This window comes from Coregonus clupeaformis, chromosome 19, assembly GCF_020615455.1.
Source record: "Coregonus clupeaformis isolate EN_2021a chromosome 19, ASM2061545v1, whole genome shotgun sequence".
NCBI classification, from domain to species: Eukaryota; Metazoa; Chordata; class Actinopteri; order Salmoniformes; family Salmonidae; genus Coregonus; species Coregonus clupeaformis.
In genome coordinates, this window is record NC_059210.1 from 15,784,390 (window position 1) to 15,810,299 (window position 25,910).

Consider the following 25,910-nt stretch of genomic DNA (forward strand, 5'->3'; position numbering starts at 1 on the left):
AGTGACGTCACGCAGCCAAGAAGCCTCAACAAATCACCTGACGGATATTAATGACTTCACCTCCGGGTATCCTCAGAAGGAAATTTAACGACTGGATATGTGATAACTGGTCCCTTTTTCAATATTTTGTTACGTTACATCCTTATTCTAAAATGGATTAAATACATTTTTTCCCTCATCAATCTACACACAATACCCCATAATGACAAAGCGAAAACAGGTTTTTAGAAATTTTTGCAAATCGAAAAAATAAAAAAAACGGAAATAACTTCTTTACATAAGTATTAAGACCCTTTGCTATGAGACTCGAAATTGAGCTCAGGTGCATCCTGTTTCCATTGATCATCCTTGAGATGTTTCTACAACTTGATTGGAGTCCACCTTTGGTAAATTCAATTGATTGGACATGATTTGGAAAGGCATACACCTGTCTATATAAGGTCCCACAGTTGACAGTGCATGTCAGAGCAAAAACCAAGCCATGAGGTCGAAGGAATTGTCCGTAGAGCTCCGAGACAGGATTTTGTAGAGGCACAGATCTGGGGAAGGGCACCAAAGCATTTCTGCAGCATTGAAGATCTTCAAGAACACAGTGGCCTCCATCATTCTTAAATGGAAGAAGATTCGAACCACCAAGTCTCTTCCTAGAGATGGCCGCCCGGCCAAACTGAGCAATCGGGGGAGAACGGCCTTGGTCAGGGAGGTGACCAAGAACCCGATGGTCACTCTGACAGAGCTCCAGAGTTCTTCTGTGGAGATGGGAGAACCTTCAAGATGGACAACCATCTCTGCAGCACTCCACTAATGAGGCCTTTATGGTAGAGTGGACAGACGGAAGCCACTCCTCAGTAAAAGGCACATGACAGCCCACTTGGAGTTTGGCAAAAGGCACCTAAAGGACTCTCAGACCATGAGAAACAAGATTCTCTGGTCTGATGAAACCAAGATTGAACTCGTTGGTCTGAATGCCAAGCGTCACGTCTGGAGGAAACCAGGCACTGCTCATTACCTGGCCAATACCATCCCTACGGTAAAGCATGGTGGTAGCAGCATAATTCTGTGGGGATGTTTTTCAGCGGCAGGGACTGGGAGACTAGTCAGGATCGAGGGAAAGACAAACAGAGATCCTTGATGAAAACCTGCTCCAGAGCGCTCAGGACATCAGACTGGGGCAGAGGTTCACCTTCTAACAGGACAACGACCCTAAGCACACAGCCAAGACAACATAGTAGTGGCTTTGGGACAAGTCTCTGAATGTCCTTGACTGGCCCAGCCAGAGCCCGGATTTGAACCCAATGTAACATCTCAGGAGAGACCTGAAAATAGCTGTGCAGCGACGCTTTCCATCCAACCTGACATAGTTTGAGAAGATCTGCAGAGAAGAATGGGAGAAACTCCCCAAATACAGGTGTGCCAAGCTTGTAGCGTCATACCCAAGAAGACTCTAGGCTGTAATCGCTGCCAAAGTCGCTTCAACAATGTACTGAGTATAGGGTCTGAATACTTAAGTAAATGTGATATTTCCGCTTTATTTTTTATTTTTATAAATGTGCAAAAATGTCTAAAAACCAGTTTTTGCTTTGTCATTATGGGGTATTGTGTATAGATTGATGAGGGGGGAAAAATATTTAAGCCATTTTAGAATAAGGCTGTAACAAAATGGGGAGGGGTCTGAATACCTTTTTTTTTATTTTTTTTGTATTGGGGTTTATGGATTATGTACTTGTTTGTGTTGGGCTTTAGCTGAGATTTTTCTTTACAGAGTCAAGCATATTTGTCCAGGCCTCAATTGTTCCTTGACTAGCACCATTCATTCTCACTGTCAATTATTCTAATGTTATAAATTCTGATAGTAACTGTATCCACTGGCGAATTGGGAGAGAGTGAGGTGATTGCCATCTAAGAGCCAGCATCTTTTTTCGGTAGTGATGCCTGCTAGCAGTAATTCTCTCTGATTGATTGAGATATTCAAGGAGCTATCATCATTAAGTAACATAATAGATGCAAAGCAGTGAATATTTACATTCATGCACTTCGAAATGGATTTTGTAACCCAGGAGTCATATCTTTCCCTATTCTGTTACAGTTGATGGGCTGTTCAGATTCAATTAGATCTGTGGACCATACCTTTTCAATTAATAGCTCAGAATATAAGCTTTCCAAAGGTTCTTTATATACTATATGTATCAGTCCTTTCGGGAGCCCAGAAAATGTATTTATAAATCCCATCATTGGATGGTTCGGTAGTTGGGTTTCCCAATGGACAGCATAGCTGACCTAAATTGTAAATATAGAAAAAATAAGTTACCTGGTCATGTGTATGTATTGTTTAACATCTTGGAATGTTCTCAAACCATTACTGTCCATGATATCGGCAAGGGTACAGATTCCAAAGTCTGCCCTCCAGATCGCTTGGCATTGTTTTGAAATATCGGAGTATGGGCATACATTTTTTATTCCCATTTACATTGTTTTTCAATTTTGCACCAAATATACATTTTGTGAGCAATAGTAGGACCAAAGAGTAGTTTACATTGTTTATTGGATATATCAGTGAAGATCACCTCTTCCAGGCAATAGGAGACACCATATTTCTCTCTACAGTTGTGGTCAAAAGATTTGAGAATGACACAAATGCTAATTTTCACAAAGTCTGCTGCCTCAGTTTTGATGATGGCAATTTCCATATATTCCAGAATGTCATGAAGAGTGATCAGATGAATTGCAATTAATTGCAAAGTCCCTCTTTGCCATGAAAATGAACTTAATCCCCTAAAAACATTTCCACAGCATTTCAGCCCTGCCACAAAAGGACCAGCTGACTTCATGTCAGTGATTCTCTCATTAACACAGGTGAGAGTGTTGACGAGGACAAGGCTGGAGATCACTCTGTCATGCTGATTGAGTTAGAATAACAGACTGGAAGCTTTAAAAGGAGGGTGGTGCTTGAAATCATTGTTCTTCCTCTGTTAACCATGGTTACCTGCAAGGAAACACATGCCGTCATCATTGCTTTGCACAAAAAGGGCTTCACAGGCAAGGATATTGCTGCTAGTAAGATTGCACCTAAATCAACCATTTATCGGATCATCAAGAACTTCAAGGAGAGCGGTTCAATCGTTGTGAAGAAGGCGTCAGGGCGCACAAGAAAGTTCAGCAAGCGCCAGGACCGTCTCCTAAAGTGGATTCAGCTACGGGATCGGGGCACCACCACTGCAGAGCTTGCTCAGGAATGGCAGCAGGCAGGTGTGAGTGCATCTGCACGCACAGTGAGGCGAAGACTTTTGGAGGATGGCCTGGTGTCAAGAAGGGCAGCAAAGAAGCCACTTCTCTCCAGGAAAAACATCAGGGACAGACTGATATTCTGCAAAAGGTACAGGGATTCAACTGAGGTAAAGTCATTTTCTCTGATGAATCCCCTTTCTGATTGTTTGGGGCATCCGGAAAAAAGCTTGTCAGGAGAAGACAAGGTGAGCGCTACCCTCAGTCCTGTGTCATGCCAACAGTAAAGCATCCTGAGACCATTCATGTGTGGGGTTGCTTCTCAGCCAAGTGAGTGGGCTCACTCACAATTTTGCCTAAGAACACAGCCATGAATAAAGAATGGTATCAACACATCCTCTGAGAGCAACTTCTCCCAACCATCCAAGAACAGTTTGGTGACTACCAATGCCTTTTCCAGCATGATGGAGCACCTTGCCATAAGGCAAAAGTGATAACTAAGTGGCTCGGGGAACAAAACATCAAAATGTTGGGTCCATGGCCAGGAAACTCCCCAGACCTTAATCCCATTGAGAACTTGTGGTCGATCCTCAAGAGGCGGGTGGACAAACAAAAACCCACAAACTCCAAGCATTGATTATGCAAGAATGGGCTGCCATCAGTCAGGATGTGGCCCAGAAGTTAATTGACAGCATGACAGGGCGGATTGCAGAGGTCTTGATAAAGAAGGGTCAACACTACAAATATTAAACTTAATGTAATTGTCAATAAAAGCCTTTGACACTTATGAAATGCTTGTAATTATACTTCAGTATACCAGAGTAACATCTGACAAAAAAATCTCATAATACTGAAGCAGCGAACTTTGTGAAGACCAATACTTTAACCACGACTGTATACTCTCCATACTCAGTCAGGGGGCGGAATAATCATGTCTAAACTAATTTAGGATGGGGCGAAATACTAGGAAATACAATTGAAAGTTTGCTACGTCTTTCTCTCTTTGTAAATTACTTAATTTTATCCGGTATCGGTTACCTTGCTATATACATTTTAAAACCGTGCTATGTATTTTGTCCCAATAGCCAGAAGGGGGAGCCATGGGAAGCATTGAACTACAGAAATTCAGCCTTGGCAATATATTCATTTTGACAAAATATATTCTGCTGGTTAAAGCAACTGGGATGTTATTCCATCTACTGAGGTCAGATTTAATTGATTTGAGTGTTCTGTAAACATTTCTGACAATGGTTTTATCTAAGGAAGGAAACATATCTACTCCAAAATATTTAAAAAGGGAAACGATTGGGATTCTATAAGTAGAGATGTAGTCCTCCATCAGGGTCTTGAGAGGCAGAAGTGCTGATTTGATTCGATTAATTTTATAATTTGAGATTAAGATGACTTTATCTGTGATCTTCAATGCGTTTGGAAGAGATTGAGATGCTTTGTCTAGATATAGTAAAATAACGTCTGCGTATAATGAGATTACGTGATCAGTAGATTGTAGGAATATTTCAGTTATTCCCTTCGGTTGACGAGTTGCCTGGGCCAGGAGTTCCATGGATAGTAAAGATAGCAAAGGAGAAATTGGATCGCCTTGTCTACTGCTTCTTGTGATTCTCAACGGATTCTCAACGGAGCAGAGCAGATATTGCCTGTTATAACTATGGCTGAGGGATTGGTATATAGCATTTTAATCATACTAATGAAATTGGAGCCAATTCCCATATGTTCCAAGACAGACCATTCTAGTCTATCAAAAGCTTTTTCTGCATTGAGAGATAAAACAGCCCAAGGAGCTGTTGTTTCTAATGAAGCTTTTAAGACATGTAATAATCAAGGATAAACTTCTTTTTTTTTTAAATCAAGGATAAACCCGCTTTGGACCAATTTGGGTAAGTAAATCTCGAGATGGGATGACAACGTTTTGGAAAACAGTTTAATATCTGTGTTTATCACAGATAGGGGCATGAGTAAGAACACTGGGTAGCATCCTTAAATGTTTTATTTAAAAGGGAAATTAGTGCTTTATTTACATCTCTCACAAATTAACACTGCTGTGTTAATCATTTCTAGCAATAGTGGACCTAATTGATTCCAACATTTAAATAGACCTCGGAAGGAATTCCATCCCATCCAGGTAATTAGCCTTTATTCATACTCTCCTATGCCCTTTTGATTTCATTGAAAGAGATTTGGGCTCCCAGCGAGGTTGCTTCCCCTTTTGAGAGAAGAGTAGTTCTTAATTCTTTTAGAAATGACAGTCTGGCTTGGTGTGGATTTACAAGCAGAAGTGTACAATTCTTTATAGAAGCGGGAGAACCTTGGATTGATTCAGATTCAGATTCAATAGTTCCTCCAAACATAACGATGGTCATTATGGCCAAACAGTTCTATATCAGCTAATAGATCCTTACTGCGTAGCTTGTTGGCCAGTAAACAACTAGGACGATTACCATGGAAGTAATTGTTGAGTCTAACTCGATGGATGGCAAATTCTGCTCTCTGTCTTATCAATAAATTCAGTTCTGTCTTGGTAGTAATAGCTACCTGGTCTGAAAAGTGTGTTTGTTGAGAATGCTCGAACGGAGTTAACAACATTTCCAATTTTGATATCTTCTTTAATTGTGATTTATTCAACCCAAATGCAAATGCAGTTGCATTATTTTTCATAAACCTTTGATAGCATCCCATAGAATCCAGGGGTCATCGACTGAATTTGTATTGATCATTATGAATTCATTTAGTACAATTTCAAATTGATCAGAGAATGTAGGATTTTGTAATATTGAAACGTTGAAACGCCATCTTGTGACAATTTTTTTTTAAGGACATTCAAAAATGTGAAGTCGGCATTAGTAAGCATGGTTGTCAGACAAGCTCATATTTCAAATTCAGCGGCAGTCAGTGACGTTTAAGATGAGGGAGGACCATTTTTTTTAATGAGCATGGCCTTATTTCTATTACAGCATATTGAATGACTGTCATTCATATTTGATTCACCGAGCTCAATATAACATTGATGGATTTAGGCTACTACATGATAGTCAAATATTCCCTATACGTATCATGAGGTTGCTACAACCTAGCCTATGAATGAAAGTTTACAACGTAGGTGCAGATGTCGAGAGAAAAATGTGAGTAATCAAGGTGACAGACAGCGACACATTCAATACACCCATGCACACTCTTGCCTTCATCTAGCTTATTTAGGGTGTAATCATTAGTCAAACAGTTGCAAACGAGAGTTTCTATTGGACAAATTCAGGTATGTTTATCCCCGTTTCGTTCGCTTCTGTTTGAGAAAAGTTTTAACAGAATCGGCAGAATAAATACACCCCTGATCACACGCGAACACAGTTCACTTTCAACTGCTAACCGCTACACACAGCCTACATCATATTAGCTAACATCATAACTAGTCAACATACAGTTTGCAGCCAATACATTTAAACTCAGTTTTTCACAATTCCTGACATTTAATCTTAGTAAAAATTCCCTGTTTTAGGTCAGTTAGGATCACCACTTTATTTTAAGAATGTGAAATGTCAGAATAATAGTAGAGAGAATGATTTATTTCAGCTTTTATTTCTTTCATCACATTCCAAGTGGGTCAGAAGTTTACATACACTCAATTAGTATTTGGTAGCATTGCCTTTAAATTGTTTAACTTGGGTCAAATGTTTCGGGTAGCCTTCCACAAGCTTCCCACAATAAGTTGGGTGAATTTTGGCCCATCCCTCCTGACAGAGCTGGTGTAACTGAGTCAGGTTTTTAGGCCTCCTTGCTCGCACACACTTTATCAGTTCTGCCCACACATTTTCTATAGGATTAAGGTCAGGGCTTTGTGATGGCCACTCCAATACCTTGGCTTTGTTGTCCTTAAGCCATTTTGCCACAACTTTGGAAGTATGCTTGGGGTCATTGTCCATTTGGAAGACCCATTTGCAACCAAGCTTTAACTTCCTGACTGATGTCTTGAGATGTTGCTTCAATATATCCACATAATTTTCCTTCCTCATGATGTCATCTATTTTGTGAAGTGCACCAGTCCCTCCTTCAGCAAAGCACCCCCACAGCATGATGCTGCCACCCCCGTGCTTCACGGTTGGGATGGTGTTCTTCGGCTTGCAAGGCACCCCCTTTTTCCTCCAAACATAACGATGGTCATTATGGCCAAACAGTTCTATTTTTGTTTAATCAGATCAGAGGACATTTCTCCAAAAAGTACGATCTTTGTCCCCATGTGCAGTTGCAAACTGTAGTCTGGCTTTTTTATGGGGGTTTTGGAGCAGTGGCTTCTTCCCTGCTGAGCGGCCTTTCATGTTTTGTCAATATAGGACTCGTTTTACTGTGGATATAGATACTTTTGTACCTGTTTCCTCCAGCATCTTCACAAGGTCCTTTGCTGTTGTTCTGGGATTGATTTGCACTTTTCGCACCAAAGTACGTTCATCTCTAGGAGACAGATCACGTCTCCTCCCTGAGCGGTATGATGGCTGCATGGTCCCATGGTGTTTATACTTGCGTACTATTGTCTTTACAGATGAACGTGGTACCTTCAGGCGTTTGGAAATTGCTCCCAAGGATGAACCAGACTTGTGGAGGTCTACAATTTTTTTTCTTAGGTCTTGGCTGATGTATTTTGATTTTCCCATGATGTCAAGCAAAGAGGCACTGAGTATGAAGGTAGGCCTTGAAATACATCCACAGGTACACCTCCAATTGACTCATATGATGTTGTAAAGCCATGACATCATTTTCTGGAATTTTCCAAGCTGTTTAAAGGCACAGTCAACACAGTGTATGTAAACTTCTGACCCACTGGAATTGTGATACAGTGAATTATAAGTGAAATAATCTGTCTGTAAACAATTGTTGGAAGAATTACTTGTGTCATGCACAAAGTATATGTCCTAACCGACTTGCCAAAACTATAGTTTGTTGACAAGAAATTTGTGGAGTGGTTGAAAAACTAGTTTTAATGACTCCAACCTAAGTGTATGTAAACTTCCGACTTCAACTGTAGCTACTAGAACTCACGCGTTAGCAAACCTGCTACAATCATGCAGTACAGTGTACAGTCAGCAAGCAGATTAGCAGTTACACCGGCAGGCCCCGGTGGCAATAAATTAATTAAACCAAAAGCTTACCATGACTTGGAAGAGTTACAGTGTTGGATAGCCATAGCTAGCTAACTAACATAGCATCCCTTTCTGTTTTAGCTGGGTGTTTGAGTACACTAAAATAGCTAGCTGTGTTTACTAGCTTCACCTTCATTTTTTAAGAAATTAATTTGTTCAAAACTGTTCAACTATTGTCTTTCTCTGACTTTGAGTCAACTACTTACCACAATTTATGCACTGCAGTGCTAGCTAGCTGTAGCTTATGTTTTCAGTACTAGAGTCATCCTCTGATCCTTTGAGTGGATGGACAACATGTCAGCTCATGCTGCAAGAGCACTGATAGGTTGGAGGACCTCCTCCGGAAGTTGTCATAATTACTGTGTAAGTCTATGGAAGTGGGTGAGTACCATGATCCTCCTAGGTTTTGTATTGAAATCAATGTACCCAAAGGAGAACGGAAACTAGCTGCCCTCCGCCTACACCATGGTGCTACCCTACCATGGTGCTACCCTTTCCATTATGAATACATTTAAGGAAAGTGGTTCTTCTTTCTTGGTCTTCACCTTTACCCAAGATAGTGATTTTGTGTTTCTTATGTATCATTATGATTACACCTTTAGTTTTGTTTGTGGCTGATGAAAAAACAGGCAGTTTGCACAAATGGTTTCTTTATTCTATGTGTGTCCTTTAGGAACAGTTGTGTTTCTTGGAGCATTGCTATATCAATATGGTTTCTTGCTAGGATATCAAGACTGCTGGAATATTTGATAGGACTATTAAGGCCTTTCAAATTCCAAGAGATAATAGCTAGTGTTGCTATTTTTAAATTTGTATTATGTATTATTCATGATGTAATTGTTATCTTTAATAAGCCCATGGATGTGAAACAAAAAACAGGACCCACAGGGAAACTCACCCATTGGTCGTTCCCCACGCAGAAACCCTCCCCAGTAAACCATTCCCCCCCTTCCCTTAAGTAGTGTAAACGGAGGGGGACAACCATTAACAGAAACAAATAAAAAAGGAATTGTGTGGTAGCTGATATGGGACTGGCCATCTATCCTAAACAGTAGTACATTAAAAATAGTAGGGGAATAGCATCCAATTTATTTTGCCATATTTAGCCCACATTGGAATGGAAAGCGCTGTAGACCCACAAGGAAGCAACCCCAGTCTGTATGACACTTCAATATAATGTCCATTGTTCAGTAAAAGAGTCAGAGCCCCTGATTCTGCTGTGAGGCAAACAATTTGCCATTGGACTTAAAAACTGTGGATAAGTACAGTCAAACACCGGGATACGTTATGGAGAGGACCGGTGCGTTTATCGGTGGCATCGGACCCAGCTTCTGCTGCCCAAACAGTTCATAGAAAAGATTGCTCATGAAGGAACTTGGGTTGCCCGCCTCCACACCAGTTTCAAGTCCTGTGACCGGCACACTGAATTTATGGGAATTATTTGAGTAATTCCGTTTTCTTTTTTAGATTAATAATTTCCAGGTCATGGAGTCACCACTCTGTCACATTGGCCGCTGTCTCCAAACTTTCCACTTTATCTGAGTAGGTATCCACTTTAGAAGTGAACAGTGAAAGAGATTCATTTACCGGTTTTAATTGCAAGTCGAGGGCAGAGGTAATTTCCTTACGAACAATCTCTCGGATAGTAGTGGCCAACTCTTTCTGTTGTCGGGTGTTGATAGCCGCCATGTTCCCACAGGTGGATTGTTAACGGAGAGAATATGCCAGCTGCTGGAGCAAAAAATACTTGCTCTTGTTCCTTTAATACAGTGAACGTCCCAAACCTTAATATGGTGTTAAACACTGAGTATATCTTTCCATGACATAGACTGACCAGGTGAATCCAGGTGAAAGCTATGATCCCTTATTGATGTCACTTGTTAAATCCACTTCAATCCGTGTAGATAAAGGGGAGCAGACAGGTTCAAGGATTGTTAAGCCTCAGAGGGTGAATGGGCAAGACAAAAGATTTACAGTGCCTTCGGAAAGTATTCAGACCCCTTGACTTTTTACACATTTTGTTTCGTTACAGCCTTATTCTAAAAAGTATTACATTTGTTTCCCCCCCCCCTCATCAATCTACACACAATACCCCATAATGATGAAGCAAAAACAGGTTTTTAGACATTTTTGCAAATGTATTAAATATAGAAAACTGAAATATCATATTTATCATAAGTGTTCAGACCCTTTACTCAGTACTTTGTTGAAGCACCTTTGACAGCGATTACAGCATCAAGTGTTCTTGGGTATGAGCTACAAGCTTGGCACACCTGTATTTGGGGAGTTTCTCCCATTCTTCCCTGCAGATCCTCTCAAGCTCTGTCAGGTTGGGATGGGGAGTGTTGCTACACAGCTATTTTCAGGTCTCTCCAGAGATGTTAGATCGGGTTCAAGTCCGGGCTCTGGCTGGGCCACTCAAAGACATTCAGAGGCTTGTCCCGAAACCTCTCCTGCATTGTCTTGGCTGTGTGCTTAGGGTCGTTGTCCTGTTGGAAGGTGAACCTTCGCCCCAGTCTGAGGTCCTGCACACTCTGGAGCAGGTTTTCATCAAGGATCTCTCTGTACTTTGCTCCGTTCATCTTTGTCGCGATCCTGACTAGTCTCCCAGTCCCTGCCGCTGAAAAACATCCACACAGCATTAATCTTGTTTCTCATGGTCTGAGAGCCTTTAGATGTCTTTTGACAAACTTCAAGCGGGCTGTCATGTACCTTTTACTGAGGAGTGGCTTCCGTCTGGCCACTCTACCATAAAGGCCTGATTGGTGGAGTACTGCAGAGATGGTTGTCGTTCTGGAAGGTTCTCCCATCTCCACAGAGGAACTCTAGAGCTCTGTCAGAGTGATCGGGTTCTTGGTCACCTCCCTGACCAAGGCCCTTCTCCCTCGATTGCTCAGTTTGGCTGGGCGGCCAGCTCTAGGAAGAGTCTTGGTGGTTCCAAACTTCTTCCATTAAAGAATGATGGAGGCCACTGTGTTCTTGGGGACCTTCAATGCTTCAGACATTTTTTGGTACCTGTCTCGGAGCTCTATGGACAATTCCTTCAACCTCATGGCTTGTTTTTTGCTCTGACATGCATTGTCAACTGTGGGACCTTATATAGACAGGTGTGTGCCTTTCCAAATCATGTCCAATCAATTGAATTTACCACAGCTGGACTCCAATCAACTTGTAGAAACATCTCAAGGATGATCAATGGAAACAGGATGCACCTGAGCTCAATTTCGAGTCTCATATCAAAGGGTCTGAATACATATGTAAATAAGGTATTTCTGTTTAAAAAATGTAATAAATGTGCAAAAAATTCTAAAAAACTGTTTTCACTGGGTCATTATGGGGTATTGTGTGTAGATTGCTGAGAATTGTTATTTATTTCATCAATTGTAGAATAAGGCTCTAACATACCAAAATGTGGAAAAAGCCAAGGGGTCTCAATACTTTCCGAAAGCACTGTAAGTGCCTTTGAACAGGGTATGGTAGTATTTGTATTAGCGATCCCCATTAGCTACTGCCAAGGCAGCAGCTACTCTTCCTGGAGTCCAAACACATTAAGGCACTTACGTTACACATAAAACAAAAAATAAAACAGTACATCATATAACGTTATTACGCCACTACATATCTACAATACAAAATGTATAATACCACCATACAACAATATTACAATGTATGCGTATGTCTGTACCTGTGTGTGTGTCTCTCTTCACAGTCCCCGCAGTTCCATAAGATATTTTTTTAACTGTTTTTTAAATCTGATTCTACTGCTTGCATCAGTTACCTGATGTGGAATAGAGTTCCATGTAGTCATGGCTCTATGTAGTACTGTGCACCTCTCAAAGTCTGTTCTGGATTGTGAAGATACCTCTGGTGGCAGATCTTGTGGGGTATGCATGGGTGTCCGAGCTGTTTGCTAGTAGTTTAAACAGACAGCTCGGTGCATTCAGCTTGTCAACACTTTTTTCCAAAATAAGTAGTGATGAAGTCAATCTCTCCTCCACTTTGAGTCATGAGCGATTGACTTGCATATCATTAATGTTAGCTCCCCATGTACATTTACGGGCCAGCTGTGCTGCCATGTTCTGAGCCAATTGTAATTTTCCTAAGTCCCTCTTTGTGGCACCTGACCACACGACTGAACAGTAGTCCAGCTGCGACAAAACTAGGGCCTTTAGGACCTACCTTGTTGATAGTGTTGTTAAGAAGCCAGAGTAGAGCTTTATTATGGACAGACTTCTCCCCATCTTAGCTACTGTTGAATCAATATGTTTTGACCATGACAGTTTACAATCCAGGGTTACTCCAAGCAGTTTAGTCACCTCAACTTGCTCAATTTTCACATTATTCATTACAAGATTTAGTTTAGGTTTCGAGTTTAGTGAATGATTTGTCCCAAATAATGTCAGAAGCCGCACTGAAGTCTAACAAAACAGCCCCCACAACCTTTATATCATCAGTTTCTCTCAGCCAATCATCAGTCATTTGTGTAAGTGCTGTGGTTGTTGAATATTCTTTCCCTATAACCGTGCTGAAAGTCTGTGGTCTGTTTACTGTAAAATAGCGTTGTATCTGGTCAAACAATTTTTTTCCCAAAACTTTACTAAGGGTTGGTAACAGGCTGATTGGTCGGGTATTCGAGCCAGTAAAGGGGGCATTACTATTCTTAGGTGGTGGAATGTCTTTTGCTTCCATCCAGGCCTGAGGGCACACACTTTCTAGTAGGCTTACATTGAAGACATGGCAAATAGAAGTGGCAGAAGCACTTGTTTGTGTCAAGGTTTTTCACGCTCAACAGTTTCCTGTGTGTATCAAGAATGGTCCACCACCTAAAGGATATCCAGCCAACTTGACACAACTGTAGGAAGCATTGGAGTCAACATGGGCTAGCATCCCTGTGGAACGCTTTCAATACCTTGTAGAGTCCATGCCTGACAAATTGAGGTTGTTCTGAGGGCGGGGGGGGGGGGGCAACTCAATATTAGGAATGTGTTCCTAATGTTTGGTATACTCAGTGTATGTTAACAATTATTTGAAAATAAGTCTGTTAATTCATAGTTATTTTGCACAAAAAAAGCAACGAGAAAGTCACGCATTTCATTGCATGAACATGCTGTATCTATCGCTCTTGTAATAATTTGGAATCAGCTGCGAAGGGCTGCTTGAATTCAAATGGGAGTTGTATTTTTGCATTTACGTCTTGCTCAGGTGGTAGGAATATTAGGGTGATGTCGGCGTAAATGTGTCAGCATTTTTGAGGTATTGGCAGCTGCACGGGCTATTGTCGTTGAGCAGTGGCAACACTCTCTGTCCATTTCCGTTATAATCTACTGGGAGGCTAAAATGTTCCCAAACTGGAGATTTAAACGAAGATGGAGAATTCTCTTGGTTTTTCGACCCCACCACTCGCCATCTTACAGAACTAGTTCCCGGCAGCGCCTTGCAAAAGGACAGTTTGAATTTTGATTGCAACATGCACATAAGCTCTAGTTGTTTTAATGGAATAGCCTGAAATGTATTTTTTTCAGCTCAGATTCACTCAAGAGGCATACAATGCAGTGTAGACATAGCCTATAGGCCTAGTGTTTTTATTTTTGATATACACTACCAGTCAAAGTTTGGACACACATTCAAGGGTTTTTCTTTATTTGTACTATTTTTTACATTGTAGAATAATAGTGAAGACATCAAAACTATGAAATAACACATATGGAATCATATAACCAAAAAAGTGTTAAACAAATCAAATTATATTTTATATTTGAGATTCTTCAAATAGCCACCCTTTGCATTGATGACAGCTTTGCACACTCTTGGCATTCTCTCAACCAGCTTCACTTGAAATGCTTTTCCAACAGTCTTGAAGGAGTTCCCATATATGCAGAGCACTTGTTTGCTGCTTTTCCTTCACTCTGCGGTCCGACTCATCCCAAACCATCTCAATTAGGTTGAGGTCGGGAGATTCTGGAAGCCAGGTCATCTGATGCAGCACTCCAGCACTCTCCTTCTTGGTCAAATAGCCCTTACACAGCCTGGATGTGTTTTTGTTCATTGTCCTGTTGAAAAACAAATGATAGTCCCACTAAGCCCAAACCAGATGGGATGGCGTATTGCTGAAGATGCTGTGGTAGCCATTCTGGTTAAGTGTGCCTTGAATTCTAAATAAATCACACACAGTATCACCAGCAAAGCACCCCCACACCATAACACCTCCTCCTCCATGCTTTACGGTGGGAAATACACATGCAGAGATCATCCGTTCACCCACACCGCGTCTCACAAAGACACGGCAGTTGGAACCAAAAATCTCAAATTTGGACTCCAGACCAATGGACAAATGTCCACGGTCTAATGTCCATTGCTCGTGTTTATTGGCCCAAGCAAGTCTCTTCTTCTTATTGGTGTCCTTTAGTAGTGGTTTCTTTGCAGCAATTCAACCATGAAGGCCTGATTCACACAGTCTCCTCTCAACAGTTGATGTTGAGATGTGTCGGTTACTTGAACTCTGTGAGGCATTTATTTGGGCTGCAATTTCTGAGGCTGGTAACTCTAATGAACTTATCCTTTGGAGCAGAGGTAACTCTGGGTCTTCCATTCCCGTGGCGGTCCTCATGAGAGCCAGTTTCATCATAGCGCTTGATGGTTTTTGCGACTGCACTTGAAGAAACTTTTAAAGTTCTTGAAATGTTCCGTATTGACTGACCTTCAAACTTTTAACTGGCACTGTATATATTTTTTATGTATTCGGGGTCACAGTGCGGACTGAACTGAGGTCCTGATACCGAACGGTTCGGTACGAATACGTGTACACCCCTACTGTATAATCATATATTGTTGCCCTATTTTGTGGTATAAACATTAGAAACCGGAAGTCCTGCCTATTACATCTGTGAGAGTGCATTGAAGTATTTTGGAACGTTATGGTGAAGTGTACCAACTAAAATTTCAATCAACATGGTAATGCTTTCACTGATTGCACATAAAGGAAGATAGTTCCTATATGGTAGAGTCCTTGCTTTGTTATCCACCTGAACCCCGTTCATTGCTGCTCGCAGCTATATATTTATTATGTATTATTTGTCCTGGGTTTCTGTCAGCTCAGAGGCTACTATGAAGTGAATATTAATGTCAGCTTTTTAAAATAAAAGCATGAGCTTTATTATAATTTCTATGGAGTTACCATCCCCACATTGTTTAGTAACAAGGCATTTTTAACTAATTTAGTTTCCTTTTCTCAAATTCTAACGATATTCAAAATGTCTTGGTTGCTAACAGTAAGTTATTTTTTCCCACTCTGCAGGCCAGCATCCAATCCTTATCCCCCTTTCGACCGTCAGCGACGCTGGGTCTCCATAGCAATGCCTGTCTATCTCCCACCCTCTGCCTGGCCCTGTTTCTGGTTGCCGTGGCTCACTGACCACAAACTATTATGGGGTGGCGATTGCATCATGGGCGCTATGTATTCTTCCTGGTTCTGGGAGAGCGAGGGTAAGTGCTAGTAGGGGACTGTTCACATCACCACATCACCTTGACGACCTAGCTACTCCAGCATTGTGTGAATGTGGACATAGGCATGTACAGATCTTAATTTTATCAGTATTTTGCCACGGGAAATATTCCTGCGCAAAAGGAAAATCAATTGAGCCTCGTGATTTAGATACGTTCAATAACAAACCCACAGTTATCTTTCTCTTCATGCGGGGGCAGTCGAGTCATTCAGACCAGTGCCAGCTATTAAAATCATCTTCCCTCTCTCGCTCGCTCAAAGGCTTAAGCCAGATAGAATATTAATACATGTCCTGCTACTGTAGGCCTATATTACTGCAACATTCAAATGTAAAAAAAGATCTGACATGCATCCATACACATCAACAACCATTGTGTCAAGTGTATCCGAAATGCGGCCGTACAGTAGGCTACACTTAAACTATAGCCTACTGTAGCCTATCAAAACTGATTGCACACATAGGCCTATAATATCAGATGTAAAGACACGATTAAATTGAGAATAGTGAGGTAGAGGACTACACAAAAAATGCAGCCCATGATTTGTTAGATCTACAGTATATATTATCTAAAAAGAGGACATTTTTTCTAAACGGTCAAAATTGACTTCAATTGTGGTCTGGGGTGGTCTAGTGGTTAGGGTCGCTGCCTTCAGGGCGCACATATAGGCCTAGTGTGTTGGCATTGGTTTGATTACAGCCCATGCCCTTCTGGCACAATTAACTAAATCCCCCCGATTTACTTGATTTAGTTACACATTTCAAATATGGTCACTCCAGGGATATTTTACCTGACATCTTGATAATAATTGACCATACCAGACACTTTTAATTTAAAGACAGTTATATTTAATGGATAACATGAATAGGAAACAAATAAAATAGTAAAGGTAGGCAACACCAACATTAGTTTCCATTCATACAAAGTGTCGGGTAAATTGCCACAATAGATTTGCCTTGGTAAACAAGGAAATATTTTATTTATATTGTACGGAATGCTTGTCAAATAGATACATCTCCCCCTAGTCTGTTCAAAAAGGACTAAGTTTTTCTGATAATACCAACCAGAGGGCATTATAAGGCTGCGTTGAGACAATGACTTATCAATGACTCAAGCCAGCTCAGTTAATCCCAACCATTGTGTCGCTGAGTCATCATAATGCTTTAGCAAATGTACATTATACCAGGCAGGGGCAGTAGTAGACACAATGTAAGTAACCTAATTTATGTCCCTCTAACTGCCCTGAATGCCTCTGCTGATCCTACAGCTATTGTATGCTGCAAGCATGTGCCTATGAACCAGATTTATGATGTTAGCACTGAGGCGATGTGCCCTAGTAGGAAGTCCACTGTGTGCAGCTCACCCTGTACTAACATAAATAACATGAGAATATCTACTTTTTCAATCTTTACTAACGACATGCGGATGACTCAACACTATACACGTCAGTGTCAACAGTGACTGAAATGACTGCAACACTTAACAAAGAGCTGCATTTAGTTTCATAATGGGTGGAAATGAATAAGTTAGTCCTAAATATTTCTAAACTAAAAGCATTGTATTTGGGACAAATCATTCACTAAACCCTAAAGCTCAACTACATTTTGTAATAAATAATGTGGAAATTGAGCAAGTTGAGGTGACTAAACTGCTTGGAGTATCCCTGGATTGTAAACTGTCATGGTCAAAACATATTGATACAACAGTAGCTAAGATGGGGAGAAGTCTGTCCATAATAAAGCGCCGCTCTACTTTCTTAACAGAACTATCAACAAGGCAGGTCCTACAGGCTCTAGTTTTGTCGCACCTGGACTACTGTTCAGTCGTGTGGTCAGGTGCCACAAAAAGGGACTTAGGAAAATTACAATTGGCTCAGAACAGGGCAGCACGGCTGCCTTAGCAGTAGATAATGGGGATCTATAATAAATACAAAGACTTTGGTTGAAAGCAGGACTGAGGTAACACCGACATAATATTTTAGGGAGCGGTAATGAGGTGACCAATAATGGTTGCAATTGAGATCAGCTGTGCGGGTGAATTTAGTGCGTATTGATGGTTTAACGAGACATCAGCTGGCGATAGTGCCATCGATGGTTACAAATGCACCTTGTTATTTGATTATATTCCAATACATTCTGTAGGCTACCCATTAGCCTAACCGTTGTCACATAATGAAATGTGTGAAAACCGATAATAGGCAACTGTTTGTGTTTACCTGGCTGGGTTGATGAGCTGATTTGGGCCATCAGTAGAACAATAAACTTTCCTCCAGTGTGGATGCTCACCCACTTTTTATAGTTAGGCTATATATAATTTCTCAATATAGTTATGGTCTTTGGTGTGGATGGCCCTTACAGCAGGTGAAATTTCAATTGCTAAGTTTACTGTACTTTCATTTTGATGGCAGCATTTGAAGTCATCCTTGTTGTGGAATGAAAGGATGTATTGTGTGGCTTTAATATTTCATTTCATAAAGCTGTCAAGATGTTTATGCATTTGAGGCTATCCAGAGACGATTTTGTTTTACTTCTTGAAAAAATTTAAATAAATGCAATTAACTTGTGGGCCTAATGAAGGCTATAGGCTATCTAAATGAATTGAAGTAATTGTTTTGTTTTTTGTGGAAGAGATAGAACAGTGTTGGAAAGACGGGGGGAGGGTGAGTCAAAGGGCAGTGGGTAGGATTCGACCCCCTGTCCAGCTCTGGCATATGTGTGCTGGGGTCAGCAACTGTAACTGCTGGACCACACAGGCATTGAGGTTACCAATCATTTATTCTGCCTGTTGCTTACCTTGAACATATCATTAAACAATTGATCTAAAAAAAAAATATGATTTTCCCTAAAGATAAATACATCTACCCCTACAGATATGTCCAATTATTATAATCCACATAAGAATTCACACCAGTTCCGCTGTAGCCTGCACGTAGCCTACATAGGCTACTTGAACTGGCACCCAGTGGACCTGCGGTCTAAGCTACAATGTACATGTAGGTACGGTACTGCATTGTATATAAACACCACTTCCAGCTGCTCCCTGGTGGTGATTCTAAATATTTCTTCAGATATTCAAGTCCTCCTGCTGCAGGATTATTTTCCTCCTGCGACAAAACTGGTCAAATTAAGATCAGACATGTGTAGTGGAATGGGTCTGGGAGGATTAATACGCTGTAATACACCCTAGGGAAGGGCCTATCCCGTTAGCTTATCAAGCCTCCACACCTGCCTGTTGCTGTAGTAGGAAGAGGCTATATGCTTCTTATCCCATTATCTCTCTCTGTGAGAAGAAGCTCAGCGCTTATGGCATATTTAGACTAAACCAGAGTCACAGTATACAGGGTTATAAGGTTAGGAGGACTGAGCTCACACACAGGAGGGGCTGGTGGTTCCTTTGTCAGCATGCAGCACAGGATTAGGCCTATAACAGAGACCACAGAGTGGATAAAGAAAGGGAGAGAGTCTAATACCAAAACACAGTAGATTCTGTGGCTGTGAAATCAATGAGCAATATAGGTAGCCATTTTGTGTCCTTCTTCTTTGAGATTTATAACATGAAAATGCCCACTACAATAGAGGCTTTATAAAATAATAACTACAGGGTGCCATTTAGCTATTAATTGGTGCAATTTGGAAAAGTCAAAAAATACTTTTAAAAGGATGGGCATTAAGATAAGTTCCTGTTTCTACATTGCTTAGTGTTGCACAAAGTGGTGATGTCAACATAACATTGCCCATCGGAGGAGAGGTGTATCCAGTAGTAAAAATAATACTTAGAGCTTTAAGAACTGAAAGTGATACTGTACAAGAGAGAAAGAAAGTGGACAAGAGAATGAGAGAGAGAGAGAGAGAGAGATAGGGAGAGAGGGAGAGAGGAGGGAGAAAGAAAGAGACAGAGAGAGAACTTAGAGAGGGTGAAAGGAGGGAGAGATAGAAAGAGAGAGAGGGTGAAAGGAGAGGGTATGGGGTATCCATGTGCTGGCACCAAGCTTCACCATTAGTCTAAGTTCAAATCTTGGAGCCATCACAACTGAAAACATTCTATTAATTCACTACTCGTCGAATGAGCCAGGGGTATTTACCTTTGATTTTCCTCTGGTGCAAGAACCGTTGCACGATGACATTATCATATATCGCGGTACAGTATACTGTGACATTCACTTTACTTGAAAACTGTGTGTCCCAAATGGCACCCTATTCCCTATACAGTGCACTACTTTTGACGAGGGCCCATATGGCTCTGGTCAAAAGTAGTGCACTATGTAGAAAATAGGGTACCATTTGGGACATGCGCATAGCCTCCGCCACCCGCACGTGGCTGGTAACAAGAGCACTTGAAAACCCAACCAACATGCCAGCAAGCACTCAGTGAGCTCCAATTGGTGTAAAGTGTCACAGCAGATGTTCGCTATAGGTCATTCATGTGCTCTGACCCTCAAGGCCCATGGGTTTGAATACTCCTGTTATAGGTCATAGGTCATCCATATGGTAAGAAGGCCAAGAAGATCATCAAGGACCTTAGCCACCCGAGCCACAGCCTGTTCACCCCATTACCATCTAGAAGGTGGAGACAGTACAGGTGCATCAAAGCTGGGACCGAGAGACTGATAAACAGCTTCTATCCCCAGTCCATCAGACTCTTAAGCAGCCACCACTAGACGGCCTCTGTCCAGTACCCTGCCCTCTGCCCAGTACCCTACTCTGCCCCTTAGTCACTGTCACTAGCCGGCTACCACCGGGTACTCTACCCTGCACCTTAGGGACTGAACACTGGTCACTTTAAAAAGGTTTTATCCTGTATATCTACTGCTGTACTAAATGTTTTATTTTTTATATATTTTTATTATTGTGTGCTTATTTGACATTTACTGCATTGATTGAACATAAGAATGTCGCTGCACCTGCCATAACACCTGCTAAGTGTGTACGTGACCAATAAAATGTGATTTACAAACTCGTCTTCAGGCAGTGCCAGTCTTTAAGGAGTGGGGTAGCCTCACTCCCTTTGTATTTTTCTGAATACATTAGATAGAGAGCAAAGTAGATAGGAGGAAAGAAAAAGTGCTGGCGTAGTGGGTCGGATTCAAACTCATGCTCACAATGGTAGTACACTGCACAGTACATGTTATCCAGAGGCAGCGGCTTAGACTACTGAACACCCCCCAGGCCACAAGTGTGCCAGTTTTGACTCAGAGTCTGACGACTGTCAATCTATCTGTTGCTCCAAACAAGAGCTGGACTTTATACTGAGGACTGCCTGTGAATGGCCAAAGGATCTGGGTCAAAGTCTTGCCTATTTGCCGCCCGCTAATTTGTATATCTGCTGTGCGTCATAAAAGACACCTGACAAGACTTTATGACACCGCTTGTTGTTGACATGAAAGCGATGAGAGACTGGCCCAGTTCAAATAGTCGTCATATCATTCCATTCAAATCATTTTAGATCAGTGATTTCTGTAAGGATGGGAGGGAAGAAGGAAGAATGCATTTTAGAACAGGGCCTCAGTCTTTAGCCTGATCCCAAATCTGTTTGTGCTCTTGCCAAATCCATTTCTCATTGTCAAGCCAAACATGACAATGAATGAGTAACAAGGAGTTGGCATGACAGCACTCAGGCTACTCAATCTTCAACTCTGTCCATATTTGCTGTGTAATCATAATAAATGCACAGTCTGTAATGTCAAGTGACCACAGGTCTTAAACGTGTCTCCCAAGAAGGTACTAGGTGTTCAACAATGGGCTATTATCCCAAAGGAAACAGCACTGTGTATGCCATATCAATGTAAATATGGCTCAGTCCCCATAGAGGGGAAAGTTAGGATTAGGGTGCAGGGTAATCAATCGCACGAGACACTTGGGCATGGCTGCTAGAGTTCTTTAAAAGGATACATTCCATGGCTACCGTTATTTAATTACCTGAGAAAAGTTATTCAAAAATGTCTGCTGGCATAAACTCAGTGCAGAACTATGATTAAGCAGCCACACATCAAACCAAGTGGTCTTGTGCAGGAAAGCTAATGAACTACCATTACTAAGATACATTGCAACTCAGATGGGCATGGCTCTTGGCACAATCTAGTCCTTTTTTGATTGAGTCTGAGCACATATAGCAAGCTCTTCATATGTCAGTTTGTGGCAGTCCCAGTTGAAATAAAACAATTTAGCAAATTAGTAAAATATATTATATTAGTCAACTTTAGTGGATTGGTACACAGCTTAGACATATTGGCAAAAGAAGCTGGATAATAATCAAGACCTTCCATAATAAGGACATGTTGTATTTTTAGACAGTTGCCTAGTTGGCCATTTCACAAATGTATCCTATGAATAATAATCAGCCTATTTACCATTGGGTCTAGGGCCTATTACTAGTCTTATTCAAAATGTTTAGCATAAACAATTACAATGCTTAATACAGCAACAGGCTGTATACAGATTGAGGTAGAGCAGTAGACTATTCAGAGCAAGATGCATTGCCTCTAGGATACCCTAATTACCACTATTACTGTACATCTAACCTTTTCGCTGGTTATGACCAGGCTGGAGTTGCCCGAATGAAACACGCACCGTAAAGAAACACGCACTGCTCTGTATCAAGAGCCTCATCTTCTCACACACTTCCACATTCAAAGACTTGCGCAACTGGAGGAAATGTGTGTGTTTTGAACATATGCCTACATTTACAACAATTTGTGATAACCTAGTTTTCTGTCATCCGTTTCCTGGAAACCAATCACTGAATAAGCTTAAGAAACGGCTAGTTAATTGATAAATGTGACACACAACTCTCTGTGAGCGCAAGGCATCTCCATCACTTATAACACTGTAGCAATAAGTAAGCAGAGTATACTTCTGAAGTTCAAGTCCACCTAGTCAACCTCAAGTCAGCATAGAGCTATCAGCTGTAAAACATGACCATTGATCATGCCCTTACAAAACTTTAATATTTCACTTCATAAACCAACTACTGCAGGTCATTATTCCCAAAGTATCACCAAAACACACTACATCTTTGCCAACGTTTTCCCATTAGGCCTACTTGATCACAAAATCCGATGTTGTCTCACCTTGAAGGTTTAGTTTAGCGAAAGTGATGTGGAAACAACACTGAAAAGCGAGTTGGAATGTCTTTGGCTGGTGTCTTCTTCCCTGGCTGGATGCAGCTTTTCTGCGGCACTGGCGCGTGTGGGGGAGGTTCCCGGTATTTAAGCAGCAGAGCGATGCACGGTAGACGCTGCATGATTACATATGACACACTGGGAGGGTCCCCAGTGTCTCGTGTTAAATGTCATGTCCATGCCGACCAAATGTGCTGTGGGATGGAGAAGCCACTCACTGTGGCACACGGAACGGGGCGGGGTCAGCTGTGGGCAGGCTCGCATCCCCACCCACAACATGTTTTCATTTGTGGAAGCTTTCCAGACAGACAAAGCGATGGGCAGAGCGGGGTTCATATATATAAATAAATATCAATGGTGTCTTTTTGTAGGCGTCTTTTTGAACGACTAGCACACAGCTCAGACACCCATGCATACCGTACAAGACATGCCACTAAGGGTCTCTTCACAATCCCCAAGTCCAGAACGGACTCTAAAAAACGTACAGTGCTACACAGCGCCATGACTACATGGAACTCTATTCCACATCAAGTAACTCATGCAAGCAGTAAAATCTGATAAAAAGAAACCGGATAAAACTACACCTTATGGAACAATGCGGACTGTGAGGAGAAAAACACACACAAACATCCATATGCACACACACACATCAGGACACAAACTCTAGACACACGTATGTAAGGTGGTATTATAAATGTCGTATTTTAGATATGTAGTGGTATAATAATGTTATGTCTACCGTTTTATTTTATTGTAATTTCTATCTTAATTTGTTTGGACCCCAAGAAGAGTATATGCTGCCTTGGCAGCAGCTAATGGGGATCCTTAATAAATGAATGAAAAAAAAAATTGTAGGCACTAACTCTGCCATAATTCGTTGGACAAAGCCTATGTGGAAATTAATAGCGTTTTTGTAAGGTTTTTGGATAAACGCAGAAAATAAGGTCTGTGGTAAACACAGGCTTAGGAGATTTTATGTTTTTTTCTACCTAATTGTGTGGTTGTGGTCAGTAGCTGTGGTCAGTAGATGTTGTCAGCAGTCATGGCCAGCAGGTGTGTTGTTGTGTGGTCAGTAGATGTGTGCTTGTGGTTAGTAGTTATGTGGTTGTAGTCAGTAGTTGTGCTCAGTAGTTGTGTGGTTGTGGTCAGTAGTTGTGGTCGGTAGTTGTGTGGTTGTGGTCAGTAGTTGTGGTCGGTAGTTGTGTGGTTGTGGTCAGTAGTTGTCGTCAGTAGTTGTGGTGAGGAATTATGTTCAGTAGTTGCGGCCATTAGTTATGGTCAGTAGTTGTGTTGTTGTGATCAGTAGTTCTGTGGTTGTGGTCAGTAGATGTGGTCAGTAGTTGTGTGGTTCAGCAGTTGTGTGGTCAATATTTGTGTGGTTGTGGTCAGTAGTTGTGTGGTTGTGGCCAGTAGTTGTGGTCAGTGAATGTGGTCAGTAGTTGTGGGGTTGTGGTCAGTAGTTATGATCATTAATTGTGGTCAGTAGTGGTCAGTAGTTGTGGTCAGTTGTTGTGTGGTCAGTAGTAGTGTAGATGTTGTTAGTAGTTATGGTCAGTAGTTGTAGTCAGTAGTTGTAGTCAGTAGTTGTGGTCGGTAGTTGTGTGATCAATAGGTGTCTGGTTGTGGTCAGTAGTTGTGGTCAGTAGTTGGGGTCAGTAGTTGTGGTCAGAAGTTGTAGCCAGAAGTTGTGGTCAGTAGTGATCAGTAGTTGTGTGCTTCAGTAGTTGTGGTTAGTGTTGTGGTCAATAGTGGTCAGTAATTGTGGTCAGTAGTTGTGTGGTTATGGTCAGTAGTTGTGGTCAGTAGTTGTTTGGTTGTGGTCAGTAGTTGTATGGTTCAGTAGTTGTGTATTTCAGTAGTTGTGTGGTTAATATTTGTGTGGTTGTGGTCAGTAGTTGTGTGGTTGTGGTCAGTAGTTGTGGTCAGTATTGATCAGTAGATGTGTGCTTTAGTAGTTTTGGTTAGTAGTTGTGGTCAGTAGTGGTCAGTAGTTGTGTGGTTGTGGTCAGTAGTTGTGGTCAGTAGTTGTAGTCAGGAGTTGTGTTCGTTAGTTATGGTCAGTAATTATGTTGGTGTGGTTAGTAGTTGTGTGGTCAGTAATTGTGTGGTTGTGGTCAGTAGTTATGTGGTTGTATTCAGTAGTTGTGGTCAGTAGTTGTGTGGTTGAGGTCAGTAGTTGTGTGGTTCAGCAGTTGTGTGGTCAATATTTGTGTGGTTGTGGTCAGTAGTTGTGTGGTTGTGGCCAGTAGTTGTGGTCAGTGAATGTGGTCAGTAGTTGCGGTCAGTAGTTGGTGGTCAGTAGTAGTGTAGATGTTGTGGTCAGTAGTTGTAGTCAGTAGTTGTGGTCGGTAGTTGTGTGGTCAATAGCTGTATGGTTGTGGTCAGTAGTTGGGGTCAGTAGTTGTGGTCAGAAGTTGTAGCCAGAAGTTGTGGTCAGTAGTGATCAGTAGTGATCAGTAGTTGTGTGCTTCAGTAGTTGTGGTTAGTGTTGTGGTCAGTAATTGTGGTCAGTGGTTGTGGTCAGTAGTTATAGTCAGGAGTTGTGGACAGTAGTTGTGGTCGGTAGTTGTGTGGTCTGTAGTTGTGTGGTTGTGGTCAGTAGTTATGGTCAGTAGTTGTGTTGTTGTGGTCAGTAGTTGTGTGGTCAGTAAGTGTGTGGTTGCTGTCAGTAGTTCTGTGTTTGTGGTCAGTAGTTGTGGTCAGTAGTTGTGTGGTTGTGGTCAGTAGTTGTGTTCAGTAGTGATCAGTAGATGTGTGCTTCAGTAGTTTTGGTTAGTAGTTGTGTGGTCAGCAGTTGTGTGGTTGTAGTCAGTAGTTGTGGTCAGTAGTTGTGGTCAGTAGTTGTAGTCAGGAGTTGTGGACAGTAGTTGTAGTCAGGAGTTGTGTTCGTTAGTTGTGGTTGTGTGGTCAGTGGTTGTGTGGTC

The 25,910-nt window shown here is 41.5% G+C and overlaps 1 protein-coding gene across 2 annotated transcripts in view; it reads right to left on the reverse strand.

Moving 5' to 3' along the window:
* ldha (lactate dehydrogenase A4) overlaps window positions 1–23,066 on the reverse strand; it is a 45,385-nt gene extending 22,319 nt beyond the window's left edge. Inside the window, exons 1-2 of one of the 2 annotated variants that reach the window (XM_041837615.2) lie at window positions 12,719–12,732; window positions 4,261–4,264 (exon numbers count right to left, since the gene is read on the reverse strand). The gene's annotated coding sequence lies outside the window, so the exon portion shown is untranslated. Of the gene's footprint in view, window positions 1–4,260; window positions 4,265–12,718; window positions 12,733–22,935 lie in introns of those variants that run through there. The other variant, XM_041837614.2, reaches the window with a different exon arrangement.
* Window positions 23,067–25,910: the final 2,844 nt, after the last annotated feature.